The sequence below is a fragment of the Xiphias gladius genome, chromosome 5, assembly GCF_016859285.1.
Source record: "Xiphias gladius isolate SHS-SW01 ecotype Sanya breed wild chromosome 5, ASM1685928v1, whole genome shotgun sequence".
NCBI classification, from domain to species: Eukaryota; Metazoa; Chordata; class Actinopteri; order Istiophoriformes; family Xiphiidae; genus Xiphias; species Xiphias gladius.
In genome coordinates, this window is record NC_053404.1 from 20,417,157 (window position 1) to 20,441,258 (window position 24,102).

At 42.5% G+C, this 24,102-nt stretch overlaps 1 long non-coding RNA gene across 2 annotated transcripts; it reads left to right on the top strand.

The window, feature by feature from the left end:
• The first annotated feature begins 13 nt into the window (after positions 1-13).
• Positions 14-18,637, top strand: LOC120790018. Of its 2 annotated transcripts, none has more exons than XR_005707490.1 (3): positions 14-103; positions 15,257-15,539; positions 18,352-18,637. It is a non-coding gene; the product is annotated as an uncharacterized LOC120790018 (long non-coding RNA). The 2 variants fall into 2 exon arrangements; XR_005707489.1 differs by lacking the exon at positions 18,352-18,637 and adding an exon at positions 15,879-16,769 and having other exon boundaries at positions 15,257-15,842.
• The last annotated feature ends 5,465 nt before the right edge of the window (positions 18,638-24,102 follow it).

Consider the following 24,102-nt stretch of genomic DNA (forward strand, 5'->3'; position numbering starts at 1 on the left):
CTCGCCGGTTGATCCTCGCTGTGGCACATAAACAAACCACTCTCATCGATTATGACTGAAATTTGAAATGTACGATTTCATCTCAAAATATGGTAACTGCATGGTATGTATCTGCTTTGTTGTTTACAATTGTCTTTTTATGACAAAAGCCAATGGTGTGTGATTTCAGTCGAGCCGCAAAAACTTTACTTATCTTTACACATTAACAGGTCCAGTATTTCCCAGTAATTTCCAGTATTTTACGCTAACGTCCTTAATTTAACAATTTTCTTCACTCCGACAGACCTTGCTTACTTTCAGGCCTTCTAATACACTGACTCGTGTGACACTCGCTCATTTTACGCACTCAGAGCAGACTGATTAACCAGACCAACCGGACGCATTTCATTAAAAGACGCTAAATAAACACATTTGTCACCCAGAACGGTGCCTCTCTTAACGTTGACCATTACTGTTAACCGAGGAATAAACAGCCGGGGGTTGATATTTATCCTACCGACTGAGTCTGCCAAGTGTGAGTTTGTTATCAGTTAATACAGGTTAAGGCTCCTCCCTTAGAGGATTCATTGTACCACACAGTATGTTTCATAGAATATCTGTTTTGTTTTGTTTTTGTTTTTTTCAATATTTTCCGGGCGTAAAACAGTGTAGGGCACATTAGCCCATCCATTTCCCCCACGTTTCATAGATAATGGTCAAATGTAAATTCTGTAATATCTGTAAATTGTATTTATCTTTTTTTTTTCAATCTTAGTCTTGCAGCTGTGTGTGTATTTTCAAATCTGTCTTGTTATGTCTTACAGTTTACTTTTGTGAGACTAATTAATCAATTTTAAAGAAAAGAAAGACCAAAAACATTCACTGTGTAGTTGTGCCTTATATCCACTAGAGGGTGGCAGAGGTTTTTTTTTTTTTTTGTTTTTTTGAAAACGCATGAAGACGAATTGGTGCAAAATTACCATGGAAACACACCACATAATCACTTCCAGATTGACTGAAGCGGTAGCAATACCACACATCTAACGCAGTTCATTTATTTCTTGGGGGTAAACGATGTTGCTGCATGCGTGAAGAGCCCGGGGAACATTTTGGCCTCAATCCATGCAGCTTCCCCTGCATTCCTGTGAGTAGGGAACCTGTCAGACCCCTGCTCCGCATTGATCTGAACCTGTCTCGGGAGATGCGGGTCTGAATGCGTGGCTCACAGCCCAGCGGTTAACGTCGGTGTGTGGAAGCGTCGCCGCTCTCTCCGCTGTAATATTATGCAGCGCGCACTCTCGCCGGGGTTGAATCACCGTGGAAGTACCAAGGTTAAAGTGCACAAGTTTGCTCGGAGGGAACACCCACCGTTCTGCTCGGACCACTAATGGCCTGACTTGGGAGAGCGTGTTTGAAGAGATTTAACAGGACTGCTTGTTAGAGGGCTAGTTACACTATGAGGCCAAAAGTATGTGGACACCGCTAGCCACTTATTTTTTCTTTTCACTCATGTTCTGCTTTATAACTGTTTGTTTTTTGTTTTGGTTTTTTTCCCGACGAAGGACAATCTTAATGCTGCAGTATACAGTGATATTCAAGAAATCATCAACCAACAGCAATAGGATGAATTGGAACGGCTTCAAGGGCCGCAACTAACTATTACTTTCATCAGTTTTTTTGTTTGTTTGTTTGTTTGTTTGGTCAGTTGGTTGGTTGGTTTTTTTGCATTTATGCATGACAAGTTAAAACATTCAATCAGGGTCATCAATGAATCTCCCAACAACAGGGTTTGGACCTCACTGATGCTGTTGTGGCTGAATGTCAGCAAATCCCTGAAGCCAGGTTCAAAAATCTGCTGTAAAGCCCGAAACCAGAGGAGTGAGGGTTATTATAGCAACATATTAATGGCCATGCTTTTGGAATGACACGGTCCACAATCACATATGGATTTGATGTGCATACTTTGTTCATGTTTTTCCGCACACTTGCACGTAGTAGCTTTTACTGGCATTTAACTGACATCTCACCAACACATTAGAGCATTCTTTGATTCATACACGTATCTCATGTTGAAATGTTCATGCTACTATTAGTTACCAAGACACAGAGATGGTTAAAAAGCAAGATAAATGTCTAAATAAACACAAGTGCTACAAACAAAAGTTAAAGAACCCCCTTAAACACAAAAGGCTTTATTTTCTGAGAATTTTTATGAGTGTATAGCAGCAATTTAAGCTCGTGGTTTTAGAATGATGACAGATAGCCACATATTTTTGGGCACGTCGTGTCTGAGTTTGTAGAAATTGCACTTCAAAAAATGTCTCCAGTTTATAATTGTTCTTCTAGCCAACTACTGTACCTTTAGAAATAACATTAAAAACACCATTTAAGAAAAACTGTGTATTCTCCCTTTAACCAGTCAGCAGTCCTTTGGGTAACTGCGCTGATCAGTCCGGAGTCTGTTCAGTCTGTGGAGCAACAAGCACATGTCATTGTCTTTTACTTCCCAGTGGTATTTGTTTTCCACCACAATGTTTCAGTCATCAGCGAATACAAAAAAAATTCCAGAGATAAGAAAAGTGGAGTTTATTTTAAAAAAAGGAACATATTTTCATCCGGCCTCTTGGTTTTCCTCTGACAATTCTGATGGTCAGCAGAACTCCGTTATGATTCACTTCAGGTCGGCTCAAGCAGCATTAATATTCTCTGCCTTCGTGCCAGCCATGCCCTCTCTGGCTCGGAGAAAAAGAAAGGTGATAGTCTCTTTCTCAAGAGAAATGCGCTGCCAGGCATCCCCCTTGCGCTTGACGTGTTTTCAAAGATTCATTTGAAAGTGATTAGAAAAGTGACGTCATGAAACCGTCTTCGCTGTTAGATAGCAGCTAATAAATCTGTTTATTTGTGATTCTTAGACATTGATGGAAGATTTCCAGGAGCTGAAACATTCCTCTCCCTCATAATGATCAATTTGGGTGAAAAGGTCGAAGAGAATGGGAAGGAAAGTGGAAGGTAATGTAGCCGTGGGAAGCCTGAGCCAGTGAATATTTACTTAGAACCAGGTTCGCCCAAAGAGATGGATGTGTTCTGAGGGGACACTTATCAGTGAAATCTGGAGGATTTAATCGATGGGTTTAGATGTTAAAATCAGATTAAACACAATGCATTCACAATCATCTGTAAACAGTTACTGAGGGGAAAAAAAACCTCACGTCACATTGTAAGTAGCTTTTTAATTTACTTTAATGGTTAAAAATTGACTTCCTAATTCGTGCAGTTTTATGTCCATTACTCTTCTGTTTGTATTCAAAGTTTTCTATTTGCAGTTGCTAAGGGAAGGAAATCCTCTCCACAGAGCGTTATTCAAAATGCAAAATACGAAGCCAAGAGGAAGCTCATCAACAGCTCACCGTGGCCTCTGGGGGTAGTAGAAGTGTCACTTCAGCGCCGTTAGACACTTGTTGGATGAAAGCCTCAAAAAGGTCAACGTGAATGCTGAGCAAATGAGACAGTTAATGGTCTGGAGCACGTAGTGTACAGGATATACACCTACAGTAGGTTATCATCTCCGAGGTTTCTCTGTGAGTCGATGACTCCAGCGGTGGTGAGAGAGGGATGGAGTCACATTCAAAGCAGCCGTTTTTGATCAAGTTTTTGATACACGCTGAATTGTGCTGATTAAGTTCCTTCCAATCCTTGGTTTTTATTTCCAGGTTGTAAAACGAAATAAAGGGGCGTTTTTTCGGAAGTGTTAAGTCCTGCGTTTTGATATGACGTTCACCGCTGAAACTAGTAAAGGACGAGGCCGGATCCTCGCTGTGCCACGAGAGGCATAAAACGTGGCTCCGGTCCACACGTTTACTGTTCCCGCACGCCCTGCGGCTGTGTAATGATGCCTTCGACCTACATGATGTTTGTGGTCATTTGTATTGGTTATCCCTCACACAGAGGCTTTTTGCAGAATGTTCCAGTAAACCTACTATACGTGCATACGTCACATTCCTAGTACGCACCTTCTAGCACCTCGAGAGTGCTCAATAACTAAGGTTTTCTATCCTGATTGCGTACCTGGATTTAGCTTCCTTTGGACAGAGCCAGGCCAGCTGCTCTGATCTTTAGACTAAGCTAAACTAGTCCGGCATCATATATAACGAACAGATATGAGAGCGTTTTTTTCTCATCTAACTCTTGGAAGGAAAAGAAATAAGTTCCTTGAATGTATGCATAAGTGAACACGATTTGATAAAGGACTGAGTGGGCTTGTACTCTGTGCCTATAGAAAAGGGAAAGAAAGTTACATGAACTCAAGTAAAACATTTATTCTCGGCGACAGTGTACGAAGTAGAAAATACTACATTTTTAACAAATGGTCCAGTTCAGAACTTTATTATGTCCAGATATTTTTTGCTGCTACGTTTGCCTGTGATTGCGATAACACAGGGTGCAGACTGGAAGCAAAATGACAACTAAAGTCACTTAATCAGAGAGACACTGCTCATGTTGATTCATCTCAACTTTGAAGTCTGGGGATCGACAGCAAAAGGTAGATTTCACTATTTGAAATACAAAAGTAAACAACAAAAGTATAATAAGACCTGACAAGCAAAATGACTAAGTTTCATATTTAACGTTTCGGGGAAAGTCGGGTCGGAGCCGCCTGCATCACTTTGCATTACTCCGAAGCCTGCAGAGTAACAAATGAAAGTGAGGGTAAAAAGAGGCTCGAGCAGTGAGGTGGAAAGCAACGAATTAGCTGGGCTCAAAATTCGGAGCCCGGGTAAGAGTGGTTAGAGTGGAAATGGAGCCTCTGTCAGTGATTGCTGGTCTGCCAAAGTGGCCGGTGGGATAAATACTCAAACTGGGCGCTGGATTTTTCAGCATTTGGACTGTTGACGCTTTGTGGTAAAAAAAAAAAAAAGAAGACAGACCTATTTTTCTGCCCATAGAAGCATGTGATGGTTTTCCAAAAGCTTCATATATTCTTCCATGTAGTGCGACTTCATTCACAGGATACAAGTTAACACGGTAGTGTGTGATATGATATCACTGATGATTTTTTTTTTTTTTTTTTAAATGAAGAAACTGATTAAATGAAATGTTTTACTTTTAACTTTATTTGAAGTATTTCATGCCTCTGTGTGGTTTCTTGATGAAACTCTCTCATAACCCACTGGTAATTTCAAAATTGTACCATCATCAAAATTAAACCATTAAATCAAGGTTGCTCTCCCCCCCCCCCAAAAAAAAATCAACATTTCAGAGATTATGTTCCCTTGGGGGAAGAAAATCTATTAACTCACACTTGTCTTTTTCAATGGTGCCCTGCTGCACAGTGCTACTGTTCCACATGAGCTTCCCCGGACAGTTACAGCTCTTTATAGCAGGCCGTGAAACACTAACAGCGGGGATGTCTTTAGGGTGGCGGAAAATGTGAACGGGCACAAAACCACGCTGGAGGATATTTGAGGACTTCTTTCACTTGCACAAATCAGGTGGGATAATTCAACCAAGTACTTGTACACACAGGTTTCTAAAAAAAAAAAACATTAATTATCAGGCTACAACATTACTTAAGTAACTGATTTGTTTGACTTATTATAAAAAAAAACACTTTAACCTGAAAAAACAAGATTATAAGTGATTAATGAAGCTGAGATAAGATTGACAGATTCCAACAGGGAGAACTTCCTCCACACTTGTGGCAGATGTGAATACCAACAAGGTTCATCTCGGGTTTTGCTGGTGGTGGTGTTTGCTTTCTTTATGGACCATATTTGCATTAAGTGATTTTTTTTTTCTTTTTTTTTTTTTAACTAGAGGGAAGCGTCTAGACTCCGACGAAAACTCGTAGCCACAGGCCTTGAAAAAACTTCTCACACACAAACTGTGTTAATATTATTTACACGTTCCGTAGATGAAGGGCCAAATCTTTTTCACCACCCGGCGAACTCCAAAGATCTGATATTCATTTGTGTGTCATCCCTGTGAAAAACATCTGGGTCTCTTTGGCTTTGTAGACGTATAATTTTCCTCAGCTATCCGCCACTTCACGCTTAAACGGTACCATACAACGAGCTTGGACGAGCTGAGCCTGCAGCCGCTACTTCAGGGTGCGTTCGGACTGGACGCAAAGTGAATTGTCGCCCTGCTTTGCTCGCGCACATTTGACCAGTGGAGCTCTTTGCATTGTATCTCGAAAGGCCAACGTACCAACTGCACAGACTTATCTCTGAATGCTCATTACGTGGGGTTACTCTATAAAGCCCCGACGATAAGAGGGAATCTCTCACTCGAGCTGACACGTCTTCGCCTCTATTTGTGCTGCAGCAAGCAAATCTACGTTCACTTGTGCCTCTGCATTGTCTTAATATACAGTTGTGCTGCCTCAAAAATATGCTTCATGTTCAGTCTGAACACACCTTTTTATTCCAGGGTGGTTGAGAATGACTTAACCTTAAGTTCAGCAAACAAAGTGAGATAAACATAAACTGCGCAGAGCTCTGGCGGGATTGACAATACCTTATTAGTCAGAATATTAGACTTTAAGATTTGTTTTTTTAACGGAAATTACTTTTAAAAGATCAGGCTTCGTCTTGCATTTGTGGACAATCACACGACACTCGTTTATTAACAACACCAGAGTACCAGCGCCCAACAGGGAGCGTAGTTCATTTGGTTAAAAAGCCCTGTTCTGTCGGACAGAAAAAGTGGTTACTCTGACTCTGTTGACTGAAACCAGAAAAAGTCGCTTCCTTTATGGATGTAGATGATAATGTCATTTTCCCGAGGAACATGCTCCTTATTAGTTGACTTTTATAATCCCGCTCACTGCGCAGTGCAGTGCCTGTGCATATATGGAAACGCATAATTACAAAGGTAGCATGCAGACACCGGAACACATTTTTTCCTCTGGCAAAAGATGATGCTTTTTAGTGGAGTACTGGGAAGAGGAAAATGAATTTCATAGAAAAACGAGGGTCAGGGAGGTTACTTTGATGTACTCCGCTTAAGTACTGAAGCACTCCTGTGATTTCATTTGATTACCCCGGTTGCTCAAAAAGCATGCGGTTAAATACAACCAGCCGACAGTATAGACTGAGATCAGTGGGTTTCATTTAAGAGTTCTGTTCCGTAGTGTCTGTTTGCTTTGGCAAACACACAGGGAGCCCGTGTGGCCCAGGAGGTAGAGCGGGTCGTCCACTCGACGGAAGGTCGGTGGTTCCGCGTGTCAGAGTGTCAAGACGCTGGAGCTAAAGCTTGCCCCCGATGCATCAGCGGCGTGTGTGTGTGTGTGTGGAAAGCGCTGTACGAATGTGTGTGTGAATGCGGCACGTGGTGTAAAGCGCTTTGAGCGGTTGATAAGACCAGAAAAAGCGCTAGATAAGCGCAGTCCGTTTACATGCGATGTGGAGCATTCGGTCTTGTTCTTGGGGTCACTGAGGGAAGGACAATTTTAGATGAAAAACCGCCCTTTGTTGGACGTTCGGGGACAGCGACGCCAACAAGAGCAGTATAGCAATATATCCTAACGCTCTCTACCAGAAATTATGTTTCTATCCAACTAAACTGCAACGGCAGACACGCTTTGCGGGAAATGCAATCGCCGGCCGGATTATGTCCAGAGGTCATTTTTAGGATGAATGAATGAAGCTACATTTATTAACGCCGGTGGCATCCTTAGGAGAATAAACACGTTGGGTCTGAAGTCGATGTGAACCTTTTTTTTTTTTTCGTATTAAAACCGGACCACAATCTTTCCCCGACCTTAACCAAGTGCTGTGAGTCTCTAAACATGACCATTGAAAAAAAGTTGATAGTAAGAATTCTTCAGCCACAGCGAGTGATGTTTTACCTTTATGTTCGGCATCAACGTTTTTCCAACTTGCCAAATAGGTGAGTAAACATATCCTCTTTATGTTAACAGAGAACATTATCTGGCTGCTATTACTTTTCCTACAAAGCGTATTTGCTGTTTGTAGATTAGTTGCTTAGAAGCATCACTCTTGGCTGGACTGCAACAGGGGCGCCGGCCCCTAGAGCCGCAAATACGTCCGTGGCTGACTGTCTGACTGAGGGCTGAAGTTACAGCAGAGTGCTGGAGTTTCCCCACTGGCCGTTGTTCTTCCAAAATGAACCCACACAAACCGATTTGAATGCGTCATCAGGGGAATATTTTCAGGCGGTGCTGCCGATTTAGCGCTTTTGCCGCTCGATTAACCGACTTTCACCATTTCATACTTGTTCCGTTGTCTGACAACAGAAACAAAAACAAAAATAAAAGGAAAAATGAGAACAGCTCTATGGGGAATTCAACTGTATTAAGATAGTGCATATGTGAGCCCAGAGAGTAGCGGAGAATCAAACAGATAAAGGGCGGTCCAGCCACAAAATAGGTTTTGAGCTAGACTTGCGTTTCTCTCTGGCTGTTTGTATTCGTCAGTACTAAAGCCCGATTGAAATGTAAAATCAAACCCCAGCCGGAGCAATGACTAATAATGTCTAATGCACAAAAAGGTGAATCCATTTACACATCGGTGACAAAATAGAAATCATTTTCGAAACAGGTAGGTGAGAGGGAAAAAAAAAAGAGCGTGGTGTCATGCAAACAATCGAACACAGGCCCAGCCAAAATAACCAGCGTTACGCAAATTCATAATACAAACACTGGGGATAAATTATGCATAAACAATTATCAGGGACGACAAATCTCTCCATGAAATGACACCTAAAGTTAATTGAAAAAGCCCTCTGTAAACCCTATTTGTAAAAGTTGTGCAGTTCTTTATCATCTACAATATTTCCAAAGGCACAAATGAACAGACGTCGGCCGTCAGTTCCACAGGCTCATTATTGTTTAACAGTGTTGATTTGTCCTTCAGCCGGGTGACTGCAAATTGCTACAGAAGTATTAATAATAACAGAACTTACTCACCAACGTAACATTGAAGCTTCTTTTATGTAGGAAAGATTGGATTTTCACCCGTATTGCTCCGCATTCATGCAGTTAACCCTTGTGTTTTGTTAATTTCCTCATTCCTCATCACAGATTACTGCCACTTCATGTGAGAACAAAAAAAAATTGCTATTGAAAGTGTTTTATGGCGTATGTCTAAAATAAAAAGTGGCATTCTTTTGTGGACAGTTAGTTATTTGTATCCCGTCATTGATAGGGTGAGATTTCAGTCGACGGGTACTTACCCGTATTCAGCACGAATACTAGTCACCTGCCGAATGTAGCGCAGCGGTGAACGCAGGAGTGTAGATGGCAGGATGTCGTACGGCACAGTATGTGCCACACAGAAAACAGCAGCGCAATTACATGTGACATTCCTGCTCCTCCGATGTCATTTTCTTTGAGGGTTTTCATTGTCGTTTGAAGAAAATCAAACATCTTCTGACTTGGTATTGGAAATGAACGTCTCTGATCTTCTCAGGGAAATCAGGATGAGGAGCCTTTCATCCGGGTTATGAGCACCTTTGCTTGATTGATCCCTCTATAAATTGACGGTCCCCGACCCCGGCCATCTGAGCATCCGACGTTGTTGACCATATTTCCTCAGTTCATCCTTTTAAATCCAATCCAATCCCTGCTGCCTGACTGAGATGCTACAGAGACGTGTGTAGATGCCTCCACAATTCGTCAGATTGCTGAGCGCCTGACAGACACATTCCACTTTACTTGTGTCTGATCATGTAAAGTTTCCCTTTCCTTTTCGTGCCGTACACCTCAAACTTCCGCTGCAGCTCTGAGTCACCTGCAGAAATCATTCTACGGACGACAGCAGTTGTTGGGTGTGTCAAGAGGCAGCTCTTCCTCAGTGGCAGGTTTAGTGGGAGGAACCCCTTACCTCTGAATGACCCGGGCTTAAAGTGCAATGCTGAGGCTCCCGGTTTCATGGTGAAGGCAAACTGTCAAAGTGGCCGGGGAAACTCATCAAATCCCTCCTGTGTCTCCGTCCACCTGCGCATTTTTAACTTATGCATAAAAAGTTTTGGCTGGAAAAGCTGAAAATTTAAGAAAACAAAAACAAAACGAAACTCAAAATATCACAAAAACATTTAAGCGCTAGACTGAGGTGGAAAAGTTGGTGTGTCAATAAAGGCAAAATGCGATCCACTTTAATGGAAACAGACTTACAGACGTACATAGAGCGAGTCCACTGAAACGGCAAAAAAATAGCCGCAGACGAAAACAAAACATCTGTGTGGAGCCATGAGGAGACTGTAACGTTCCTCGAATTAACAGGCGAGCATGGAGTCATCTGTAAAAGATGTGGGCACTTGCTAAGCAAAGGGGGTCCACTGAAAAACGCCAATTATTTCCAGGATCCAGCGTTTTTTTTGGATCTTGACTCATACTCTGGGCTAAAAGTCAGAATATCGCGGGTTTTTCGCTGCCCTGATCGCGGATTACATTGCTCCAGACTGATCTCCTTGGAGAAAACTTAGTCTCAGTGATGGTGACAAATACAAGTTACTTGATACAAAAACATGACGAAAACAGTAGAGTCACACAATTTGAAGTTGCCAAAGTTAAAGCCACGCTGGATTGTTCCATATGAAAACACTTAATTATTATTAATTGTTGTTTAATCATACGACGAAAAGCTATTTGACATAATTGGCTCTTAGCTTTTACCTCATCATAGAGGCAGATGTATCTGCATCTCTAATAAAACAGTCCGCACTGATTTCTTCCAAGTGAGAGCAGAAAATATTATTAGCAGCAAGCTCAACACCTGGGCTCACACCATTTGCGTCACACACTGTGAATCATGCTTTCTCTGAAAGGCGGCCTCTCGCGCTGCCCCAAACATAAACTATAAAACAATAACCTGCGTATGATATTTGATAGGGCATTTGACACGTTTGAGGAGGAATGGATAGCCGTGAAATGCACCACATCTGTGTTGTTTGTTAAGCAAGCAGATTGAAATGATGAAAATGTGGAACGCAGCCTGCATGTAATCAGAACAACACAAAAAAGCTCTTTCATACTGCGACCCTGAAGAGGGATAAATGGGCACAGAAGTAGGTGGACAGAGGAAGGAGTTATCGCCTAAAATGACAAGAGATTTGTTTACTCTTTTGTAAGACCAAGGTTAATAAACACAATATCAGTCCAGCTCGTGTCTTAACGCCGCCTCACACTGTTTAAACCATGTTGCACTCGCGTGCAGCCTAACAGGGCGCCGCGCCAACTTTTTTTTCACGCTCGGCTGAGGTGGAGAAGTTGGTGTATCGGTCAAAACAAAATACAGCAAAGTGCGACGGACTCAGACTCAGACTCAGACTCAAGCCCCCCTGCCGTTTTATCTCAACGTTCCCAGGTCCTAATATGACAGCGGTGGATGGAAACTCGCATTCATTTGCACTTTTTTTTAGCCAATTTTCTGGAAATTTGGTTAAAAATTTGCGCCTCATGTGGATGGAAACTTGACTACTGACTGTTACTATGGCCATAAAAATAACAATGAAACTCTGCAACACTGAAAAGTGTAAACCGTTTCGGTAAAGTTAATTCATTTTTATTTTATTTAGTTTTTTTTTTTAAATTTTGTCCATGTTCTGTTAAATGTAACTGTCTTCAATTTATTGAGATGGTAAACCTTATGATCAGTATCCCCATTCATTTTGTTATAACTCGCAGAAAGACAACAATCCACCTGCCTAAAACTCGGTCAAAGTTTAATCAAATTGCATTGGAGCAGATAACGTCAGGCATCCTGTCGGGACAACCGATGCTGGCCATGAAAATGCATTTGAAATGAGCAACTGGACCACACGACAAGGACAGGCTCACGTTGAAGAGAAGATGGTCACGTGTTTCATTTTAAGGTCAGCTTGGTCAGACCCTTCTCTATGAATGACAAGCACTCTAATTGAAAAGCCTTACTGCTCATAGAAATGGCAGATTTCTAACATACTTTAGTGGAAAACTGAACACAAAAGAAAACTAAGACTGTTGTATATTTGAGCAGAAATTCTTTTGTAAAAAAAGGAAAAAAAAACTCCAATTCAAATATCGGTCTCAATACCCGCTGGGTCCAGGGAGAGTCTGCTACAGTTTAGGCTGCATTTCCTGTTGTTTTCTGACAAACACCAATCAAAAAAAATCCCCCATGGTGCATGTAGAGTCTGCTGTAGCCAGTAGTTTATGCCGTAAAGAATGATCGTATCTGGTGCTCTTTCATGAGCTCAGAAACCTTTTATATTTTTAGAGTTTTAATAAGTAAAACTCTAAAAACCCATCGAATTATCTAAAAATGTTTCAAAGGTTTTTCCTCTTTCGGGATAAGTCGATATTTCTAACAGACGTTACTTTCATTGGACAGCAATGTTTCCTGCTGCGCGTCCTGTTTCATTGGAATACTGCAGCTGAACCAGGAGCTTGGCGAAACCTCGTCCGAGCTTGATTTACATAAACCAGAGGGAAGACAAATCTGGACAGGAAAAGACGAGGTGTTTCCGCCTCTGAATAAAAAGAATTTTAATGCGGGCACGCGACTGGACAGGCAGTGACCGGCCGCCTCCACGAGCGCGTAGGTGCCTGTGACAGCGCTGCTGGTTCACAAAGCCGGCTGCTCCTTGGGTTTTAAGGTCACCGGCAATTTATGAACCTTCAAGGAGATTTCTGCCTCGAGCTTCTGTTAATTAATGACCCAGACTTTTCTTTACGCAGCTTTTGCAATATTCCCAGAAATGTATTTCTAAAGAAGCCGACACACGTTTTCGGTGAGGGCTGTGAAGGTGATTTGAATCTATTATGTATTCAGCACCTGTCTTTTATCCATTTTTATTTGCCCGTTTACTTCGCGTTTCTCACCAGCCTATTAGTCACTCACTTGACTGGGGTCAGAGAAGTTAATGACGGCTCGTGTAAATTGCAAGCGAAGGAAAGAATCACAGACAAAAGCAGCGTGTGAAAATTATACACACATCCGACAGATTATGCAAAGAGCCATGCTGTAGTTTGAAGCATGAATTTTCAACAGCTGCTTCATCATCCTGATGGCTTCCCCTCAGTGAATGCCCAATCGAAAACGGTGAGCGATCTAAAATTTTGAAACTTCAACCCACGATTCCATCTGGAAGATCCACATTTCTACACCCCACGACAAGACTCGGTCCCTTTCACGCTGTCAGTGCGCGCCGGTCATCACCATAGCAATCACGAACGACCAAAGGCCATGACCGTCATGTTTTTGTTGCCACAGGCAAGAGAGCCCATTGACTGTAAAAGTTTGTAAGGTACGAGCAAAGTGTCTGTAGATAGGGGAGGAGAAGGGGCTGGCCTGAGTTAGTACGGCGAGAAAGGGCAAAATGTCCCAGAGAAAAACCAGTGGTTCCCGACCAAGACGAGTCTGAGGGGTCCCAGGATGAATAACTGTTAGAACTGAGAAACAAGGCTACAGCCAATCTCAATCAGGCTGTAAAGCTCTTTGGAAAGAAAACCAAACTGTTAGTCTAGCCTGCTTCCAAGGTTTGCTGGGCCCAGATAAATGACAGAAAAAGCAACGGATGGACGGAGTTTGACAAAGTAATTTCAGCTCAAGGTCCACTTACTAGCTTTTTCTGGGGCTGCCATAGTTTTCATCGGTGGATATCGTTGCCTCGGTTCTCATCACGTGATGGATCTTCAGTCACACGAAAGACGGGGGGGGGCTAATACGTGACAAATGAGCCACACCGGCCACTGATGGCGACGGCGAGAGGCAGCTGAAAGCTCGGGGGAAAAGCTAGTAAGCGGACCTTGAGTTACGATTGTTTTGTCAAATTTCCAAGGTCAAGAAATAACTTTACCTCTCAACTCAAGAACAGCTGAACCACAGGAAAACAAACCTCTCAGTTACAGTTTAAAGACAAAGCGAAGTTTCCTGTGCCCCCTCTCCAGCAGTATACACTGAAGGTACATTAGCACTGGGACAACGGCTTGACTTGTTATACGATAATGTAAATCAGCGTTGCCACTAATGCTACGAGGCTTCGGGGCCAAGTAGCACTTGAAATGTGTAAAAGCCTTTGCCCTCAATAACACAGCGGAGAGCTCTGCCCCAGTCAGACCCGTTAAAACAATCAGTTAGCGGGCCCTCAGTTTGGCACTCACACAAACGCTTTATACAATTAGTATAATGAGCAGGGATTCTTCAGATAATGGATCAGAAGGGGGGCAAAAGGGGGACCAGCACCCTAATATTGCACCAAAAAAAAAATAAATCACCACACTTAATAAGTAAGGCAATTTGTCAAAAATGGTCACATTTCGCATTGTGGGTAAGTTTAAATGGGTCACTGGAGCCATTTAAACGAGAAGTCTGTGCTACATTAGCCATCATGCAGCCGGCTCATTCTCTGAGACATGTGGAGATTTTTTGTCAACCGCTTTTTTCCTTAGTTTGAAAAATGAAGAGAAGTTAAAGATCAGAAGTTGAGGACACAAAAGTGTCTTTTCAAGAGAGTTTAATCTTCGTCTTCGTGGCATTTCTATGTTTTCTAAAGCATTTAATCTAGGGGGTCGGTGTTTTTAACGAACATGGACATTTTTCATTATACCAAAAGAACCCTTCTTCTGATGCTTTACTTACTTTTTTAGTTTTTAAATGCAGAAAACATGCAGCAGAACTTTGCCCTCTACTTTGTCTTTTCTAAAACGGGCAAAATTGTGATGTAAATTGGCAACTCCTGTGTTTTTTATCTTTGCATCTGCGTTTAATCTTACTTAAATAATAAGTGAGCGAGATGACCCTTCTCGCCAGACAGTGGATTGCCGGCTTTTGGCACAAGTTTTATATACATGATAACTAGCGCTAAAACACATTTTCAGGCGGTAACAGCCGAGCAAGGCAGTTCAACACCAACACCATTGTTCTTCAACGGTTCATTGCTTAGTTATGCCAATACATTGTGCATAAAGTCCTCAATCAATAGAGATATGGCAAATGGCCGCATTTACAGTATCAGTGTACTACGCGGACATACATGGATGTATACACATACCTTATACAGTACATGTAGATGCACACACTCCCATCTACATGCCTATTTCATTCATTACCCTCGTGATTTCTATTTACAGGCCACTTTCTTTCAAAACAGACATTTTTGAAACCTGGCCTGTGTTTTTCTCCATGCTTTTGATTTGCTCAACTGCCTCTTTCGATTATACACTGGGGCTTTCCTTTTGCCTCCCCTTTCTTTCTGTGGTTACTTTAAAACAACAGATCTAAATCTCAAGTAAAGTTTTTTGTTTTTTGTTTTTTTTTTCCTCTCCTTGCCGTAGATTTAACGTGAAGTCAAGACCCTCCCGATGGTCAGCGAGAGCCCAAACGAAGTGGTGGAATTCTCTCAGCGCTCGGTTTTTTTACGGTCAACAACAGAGACGACTCCTTAGTGTCCCCACCAAAGTCACAGAGTTTTCCTGCCTGGTTGCCCTGAGAGACAGAGACGCATCGACCTCTGCTATTGATGAGCGGCAGGATTCCACGGTCAAAGAAGCAGTCCGGACATCTGGCACAGCAGGACTGTACAAAGCCTCTCGCAACACACCTTTTTAAGGAGGACAGGTCAGTACATCATGGCTCACCCTGTAACCTCCCGAGTGGTTTGGATGCAGTCTTCACATACCAATAACCAGAGCTGAGAGACAGAACAAAGAAGTGCCGGAAATGTTGCCTTTCTATCACGGAGGATATTGTGTAACTCATTTAATGTCATACAGAAATCTTATCACCTTTTTAAGCTCATTCTATCATATATCTGCTGTATGTAAAATATATAAAAACAATACGTACTAGTGAACTCATACATTGCAAGTAAAAGCAGTTCCGGCAGGTGCCCTCTGGGCAGCCGGAGGAGGACCTATGGAAGTCCCTCCTGTGTCCCTCTCAAAATGCCACAGCGAGACAGTCCATGGACACCTGTGCTTTCAACGGCTGCAGAGGCAACAAAGAACGGCTCCTACTGGACCGTGAAGAGTGGTTTTTGCACTCTGTGGTTCTAGCTATATGGGTCCACCGTGCCTCGTGGATGAATGAGCACGGCACAGTGCGAGGAAAAATCTGTCGATTAATTGATGAAGTTTGGTTGTAGAGTGGGGAGAAAGAGATCAGAAATAGAAAGCAAACAAGAGTCTGCAGCCCCTTTATCAATGGTCGGCAGCTACGTCACAATTTGAAATTCAGTAACTGATTAACACTTAGTAATCCCAGTAACAATCCATTACTTTGACATTTTTGGGTTGGCTGGAATGGCGTGATGGACGGCTGATGTGAATTTCATGCCTGTATGTTTAGGGCGAGGTCGTCTTCAAAAGTTGAATCCGGGAGATCGTTCACCGGTTTTCCCAAGGCGCTTTGTGCGTGACGCCCCGACGTCGTCCTTTTGGCATCCCGCTGAATTTCCACGGGACGCAGAGCTGGTTGCATACCGGCTTCATAGATGCACTTAGCTGAGAGATAATGCTTTCCATTACGGCATAAAACACCTAATGGGCCTTCCTCTATCCCATGTTTTCGGACTCATCCAAAAAAGGCTTCCTCTTTCTCTGTCTCATTTCCAACTCAAATTCAATTGATATCACGTCATGGACTAGTTTGTTGCCTCTTGTCTTTCACTCAAAACAGTCTTGAAGACACGCTGAGCACAAAGATCAATAAATTCATTTTGGCTGTGAGGCGAAAGGGGAATGGGCTCTCGACTCTCTTTCCCTGCTGTCGGTGCTCCCTAACGTTTTGCAAATGATAATACAGGATGTTGTCATACGTTGCAATTAGCTCAATTATGCCTAGAAAATGCCAATTATCCGGCTCATGGAGTCTGTTTGTGTTTCCCCTGAATGACAGATTCCTGGAGGCCAAATACACTGTAAAACCCAGCAGTCTCTGTAGTAGTGCTTTGTTTTCGTTTCTGTTTTTGTTCAATTTCTGACTCCATCAGATTTTGCTGTTGGCCGTCAATCCCACACCGTTGGAGGTCAGAGTGCTGCAGGTCCTTCCATTTCCATTAACCGGTGTGTACGCGCGCAGTTTCCCCTCACGCTCTGAAAATGTTTGTAAAGCTTTTTTCCCCGTCTATGGAATCCAGTGCGCTGCACGACTTTGTATCTAGTTCAAAAAAGAAACAGCAAGCATGGCAGGCAAAATAAAGATTCTTATTTTTTTTTTAGAGCTGCTATATCTTAACCAGTCCCTCTTCATTTTCCGGCCATTGGGGGATTTATAATGAGTCGGGGTAACTTGGGGATTCCTTGACCTTTGCATCCTCTCCTTTTGCGTCATTCACCTGCTGCTCCGGCTCCGGTGGCGGGCGCTTCCACAGGTTCCGATCTTCAAACAAAGTTTTGCGTCGCCGGCACGGCTAAGTACGGATTCCCCCGTCGCACCCCCCAGCGGGTGCATATCATGGTGTAGCACGAGTGTGACCCGCTATGCCTCCCAATGAGTCTGCTGAAAAATGTGTTATTTACAGATACAGAGCGGAACAGGGGTTGTGTCACAACTCTGTCTAAGTGCAAGGTGCAGGGAGAAGGTAAGCAGTCGTCTCTCCACTTGTACTATTGAGAAAAACTTTATTATTAACCTGATGCTTTTCAGCCCACAGATGAGTGATATGAAAATATTTATATATTGTATAAATATATTAATATGTATTATTGATATATATATATCTCTAGATGTATAGATATATATATTTCAAACATTTTTTTAGACATTTTCTGTGAGCATTTAGAGCATTTTAAAGGAAAATTCTGGTATATTTAAATGATTTGGAAAGGTGTAGGGCACTCAAGCAGCTTGCCGCGATATATAGATTGTTGCCACATTTATGGGAAATGCGCCAGGTTGAAATATACCGGAATTTCCCTTTAAGAGAGGATTCTTTTGGGAAAAAGTCCTCTACACTGGCTTTGGGTGCCTCCCCAAAAACCACATAATGTGATTGACACACCGGCGGCTGCATTCATAATTTGGTACATGTGGTTGATTTTTATTTCTTTCATATTTAGCTTATTATCGTTGTAATTTTTGGTGTTTGTAGATAACCTGTGTATAGTTCTAGACTACACACAGCAGCAACGATGACAATGTTCCAATTCAAACTGACAACTTGCTCGAGGAAAAAGGATATTGACATAGCTTTCGGAACATCTTCAAAGAGCTGTACACACAGTATCAGAGCTGCGAGTCAGTATTCAATGCCAACCACTGCTTTTACCAACAGCTGAGTCTCTCCCTTGGAGAGAAACAGAGTAGTCCACAGTCAATGTTGTCAGAACGTCTGCACCCAGAAAAAATACTCTGTGCTCCTGAGAAGCAGCCAACGTGCTCTGAAATCCCGATTCAAAATTAACAGCAATTTTTTTTTTTTTTTTCCCAGTGTGGAGTGGATTTACCCAGAGCGGAGTTGAACCCCCTTATCGGGCAGGAGTTATCTGTGATTGTTGTATCATTGCCGTTGGTGTTGCCGGAGTTACTGCTGATTGTTTGAACACCGCCAGACAGAGCGCAAACTGCATATGGAGATCAATAATGATGAAGGAGCCTGAGATGCTCCTCATGCGGAGGAGTAAGGAGCTCGGTTCCAAACGGGACTCTGACACCAAATCTAATACTTTCAGATTTCATGTCATTATAAACGACAACGATGTCTTTATATTACATGATAAGAAAATCATGCACTCAGATCTTATCTCCTTTTTTTTATCAGTTGACAGGAGTGACATGATCAGTGGAGGGAGGTGCCATCAGTGCTGGCAAAGCCTTTCTTATGTTTTTTTTTTAATTATTATTATTTTCAGGACAGGATGTGTGGAGAATGTTTTTTGTGAGATGTCCCACGCAGAGGGTCCACTCTGGTGTGGTGAGGCCTCAAAGCTCCCGAGCGAAAAAAAATAAAACGTAACAGGAAGCTGAAGCTGTTCCAGCCGTTATCTTTAATCCAAAAATGCACCTGTGGCGTCAAAGTCAACCACAAAGTGGAACCGCAATTATGCCAACGAGACCATGCTGACTTTCCATGTTTGTCTAGCTGATACTTGGGTGTGGAGTTGGTCAGAGATGGCTCAGCAGTCAGAAATCAAAAAATTTTAGATCTTGATGGTGGATGGTTTTTGCACAGCACAGCCTCTTAAGCCACAGAGAAAAAGTATTTTAATCTGAGGTGAGAAATTGTTACTTCTGCTTAACCTGTACTCGCGGTGACATTGCTGTCTGGCAAATTCAAAAGTATTAATACGGTGCCAGTTGCATTAGTATGACTGTGAGACAGAGTCAAAGAGACTGGATTTTGAACAACGGGGTCAACTATACAGAACACGGACTGACATGGCCTCTTTAGCAATTTGTGATAAAAGAAGATACGTGGTAAGGGATCAAACTTGACGCAAGGGGGTTAACAGAAGTCTTGCTGTCGACAATAACAATAATAAACACGGGGTTAAGGTTGTGGAATGGTCATGGTTTGGTTAGGTTGAGGCAACGAAATCTACTTGGTTAGGCTCAGGCAAAATACGTGGTTTGGGTCAAAAATAATTACCTACTTAAGCCTAGAGGACCGTCATCTTCTTGGTCACAATAATAAGGGCGGTAAAGGTTGTGGAACGGTCATGGATTTAAAAAAAAACAAACAAACAATGTTGACTCATCATTTTCACATGGGAAACGCGCAGCGGTCTCCTGTATGAGAGTCCTGCGTTTAGGTCCGATTGGGGTGAGGCATAACAATAAAGTATTGAGCAAAACTCACCTGAATAAGGTTTTTGCTCCGGTTTGGTTTGGGCAATGCTATGCACACGCATGCTTCATACTCCAGTGGAAACACCTGACAAAGCTCGAAGATGCAGTCATTTATTTTTCGTTTTATATGAGAACTTGATATCATATAAACCAGTGTTGCTCACGGTGATGCACAGTAGCCATGGCTGATCCGCTTCCGTGTCCCATTCATTAAAGCATCCAAAGTAGCTTACGCAAATTTGGTTGAGCGTAGCAAAATAATAGACAGAGAGTCGCCACCACTACATGATTTGGCTTCAACATTTTTGAAGCCAAATCTCTCATTAATGCACAATAAAATATTGCTCTTTTAAGAGACTCTTTCGGAAATTTTCTCCACTGGTTTATGACGATGTTTGTTTGAAGAAGTTTAGAGATGTGCCTAATTAGGGGAGACAAAAGATGCTGTCAGATATTTTGTATTCTTTACCTCTGTGCCAGGTTTTTCTTGAGCATTTGTAAATTAATCAGTGTAGCTTCCTACCAAGCATTGAATATCACAAAGGTTAGTTTCTAAGTGGGTAACTTTAACAGTTTGGGCAGTAGAGCACGAATAATGATTTAAAAAAACAGGTACGCGAACGACACAGAGGGAAAACAGCGATGAGTAGTGTGCCAACAGCACACGCAAAGAGGCAGGGGGCATGGGGGAGATGCCCATGTCAGCTCCTGTCAGGGGGAAGAGAGAGAGGTTCATGTGCCTGAAGACCACCGGGACAGACGTCTGTCTCCTCTGGACCGCTCTACGTCCCGAATGCAGCCATGCAGCTATGTTGAGCCTCAGCAGAGCGTAATGAAGTTTGCCACTGAGAACAGAATCCCCTTTTTTTTCTTTACTGCTTTGATAGAGAAAGTAGTAGAGCCTGCAAACAACGGTGGATGATTTTAGAGTAAATATTGACTAAACCTTGCAGGCACTACCTGTTGACAGAGTAAATAGGAGCAGCGGTCGAGGGAGGGTATTATATTTTCATTAAATGAACAGTGCGAGGTGGAGGGGATTTCTACGCTCATTTAAGAGAGAACAAACCTGCCGGTGTTTTATCAGCTCGGACTCCCTTTACACCTGAGTTTCAACTCAAAGGTCTCCACATTATCAGTTTCTACTCGTCCATTTACGTTATTGACACAGATGTGAGATGTCAGATGGGAAATAAAAGCTTGTGAAAGATTCTTTTATTTCTTTGAAACACAGCTGAACATTTCCGCCAGATTCTCAGAATGTCAGATAGTCCACGTTTCTGCAGCTACAACATTTGGTCAAACCTGGTCTGAACTGCTTTTACAGGCCAGCGAATCCTGAAGCCTCTTGGACAACTGGCAAAACATTTTTTTAAGACCAAAAGATGTAAGAAATAAGAAGTGAGATGTTTGTGTCTATCTAACTTGATATTTGGACTTCCCGCAACAGAACGTTTTTCTACTAAACTCTCTGTGACAGGACCAATTGTCATCTCCTGATCAGGAAAGCTACTCCCAAGAATTCTCCAAAACCAAAATCAAAACCCATATTTGCCTTTCAATGTCTCCTCTTTTACCCTAGCAGAGATGTCTTTGCCAGGGAAACCTGGAGGCGCAGTCTAAAGCCTTATCACACACCAGGACGCGGCACGGCGGGAAAACGCACCGTGCCAAACGCTTTGAGTGCCTCAACGTTAAAGAGTTTAACCATGCTGTGGTTGGATCAGGGACTATTGTAGGAAAACAAATGAACAACTGTGTCGTCAGTGAATGCGTTGTTGGTGTGTTCTATATGAACAGTATACAGCTAGGCAGATATGCTTATTGGCCGTGTGCAGCATTACGTTGTATGTGAAAGTCATTCCGGTGGGACAAGGTTGCTCCCTGTTATGAAGTGGCTGTACTGGAGCTCTGAATGGGGCCTGATGCTCGGTGAATCTCTCCCCTCTCCCGCAGGGATGATCTCTCTTCCAGTAGATGTGACGTCCAAAGGGAGTGTTCCATTTTTTCCCCCTGCTTATCACCGCCAGCCTTTGCTATGGAGTCTTGTGGGCTCCTTTCAAGATCTAACTGCTAAACGCCCTGCATTGATGTAGCACAGAGGGCTTTAGAGTTTTGCCTCCCCTTCAGCCATTCGCACTCACACATCAGTGGTTAGCATGCGAGGCACCGGCTCTAACCATCCGGAGCAATCAGGGCCCAGTGTCTTGCTGTAGGGACACATCACGTCAATACGTGGACAGGAGGAGGCCGGGGATCGAAGCCATTAATTACTGGACGGGTCGCTCGACTTGCACAGCCACAAGCCGCCGGCTCATGATCTCTTGAGAGTCTGTGGTTGTAATCAAGGCAGCAGCTAACAGAACTTGCACTTAAACTAGAAGATAAAGTATGTGGTTTACTTCGTTCCACTTTCCTTTCACAAAGGGTATAAGGAATAAATGTTCAGTTAGATTGAAAACCTTCGGACTCAAAGTTCTACTGGTGATAAGCAACACTAAAGTCTGAACGCACACCCGGGCAGCAACAGAGGCAGTGGATATCCACCACCATTTGCAGTTTGAGTGGCAGTTTATACCCAAGAATCGCATGAGACGGTGCAGAAGTGAACCGACTCTGTGAACTGTCTGAGACGGATATAGCTCTCGCTTTCATTTAAACAGCCATTCGGACAGTTGTGGACTTGCAAAGTAGTGAAAATGAGCCATTGTGAATTCAGTCACTAACTTCATTATATGCACATGTACCTTTATTAACCTTTATTATCTCCAGTGAGCGCTGGTTTTACAGCAACATCCTGTCGCATCTTTTTGTATTGCAGACACACATTTACTCCTGAGAGATGTCCTGAGCAGCCGGTCTCAGACCACTTGACTGCTGTCTGACCACTGGTCCTGTCCCTGCGTGCGCTTTTGACGGTCCGAGTCAAAAAAGGTCCACTGTTTGATATTTGGAGAGCGTATGTTTAACAATTTTACTTTTACCCTGCATAATTATCAATCTGTTGCTGTCAGTAATTGTTATAAAACCCCTGTAATACATAAACTTTAAAGCTGAAGGGATGTATGCTCAATGTGGATGTCTTAATGAACTGAAATAATGAGTAGACTAGTACAGTATATTTCAAAGGGTAATAAGTAATGTATGACCCTTGTTAACATCACTACGACAAGTATACTAGCTAGCTAGAGCTCCAGCAGAAAAGTGAAGTAGATGTTAGGATGCAAATCAATTTTAACCCCATTTTCGACATATTCTCATGCCTTATTGAAAACACACTGTAATTTTCCAAATGATTTGAGCCGTGAGTAGGGTCTGTAACATCAACATTTTACCCACACACCTGATTTGTCACCAACATTTCTACGGATAGGCTTCCCAGGGCAGCCCTGCTGTTCCCCTTTGGTATCACCCTAAGTGGCTCCGAGGCTGCCATGTGATTCCAGTCTGTCTGTCAGAGTGGCCAACGTCACATCGTCTCTATCAGTGTTTTCTTGATGTCTTGGGTATCATATCACACGCCTTTCTTCTGAAATTCAGCCTGCCATATATCTGGCATCTTTGGAAACACTTGAGGCCGGTTTTTGTCCACTTACTTAAACATGTTTTGAATGATGAGTATTTCATAAAAATGCAAGAATAAGATATTACTATTAACTGTGACTTTGACGGGTTAATGGTGCTGTATATTTGATTATCACAATAAACAATCTCCCAATAATCCCAATAATTTACTTAATCTAATTATTACTTTAGTAATGTAAATTGGGCCTCGCACCTATGATTCCAGAGTTGGGAGCTTTGAAAACTAGACACATCAGCTCCTCGTGAAGTAATCAGTGAATCAGTGGTATGTATCAATGATCATATAAACCCCCTGCAGATATATTTGAGCCAGTTTGAGTCCATGCATCAGGCTTAATGTCTACAATATGGCTGCATTGATTCAAACAGCTTGAAGCAGCTTTTGCCCCCTTGCTCAAGCAAGGTTCTGTCCCTAATATGTTGTCATTCTAGGCATCAGTTGGACCAGCTAACTGATATAAATTTGATGTACTAATTTCTAATATCTCTCTAATTTCCTTCTGGCCTGACATAATAAGTTTAGCAAACGATTCCTTCTCGTAACCAGCAGCAAATTCCAATAAAGAATCAGAACAGGTCTGAATCAAATTTGCTGGTTAAAATTGTTTGGGGATTTGAGTTTAGGAGCACATTAGCTGACTCTGATGGAGAAACAGTCCAAAGCAGTTTTCACCAATAAAGCTGTGTGATTGTGGGTTAGGTCCAGAACTGGTCTCTTCATCTGTTGCTGCTTGGTCCTATTTCTGAGCGGCACCGGATATCACAGATGCTCCCTCGTTTCTTATTCTAATCCACAACCTCAATGAGT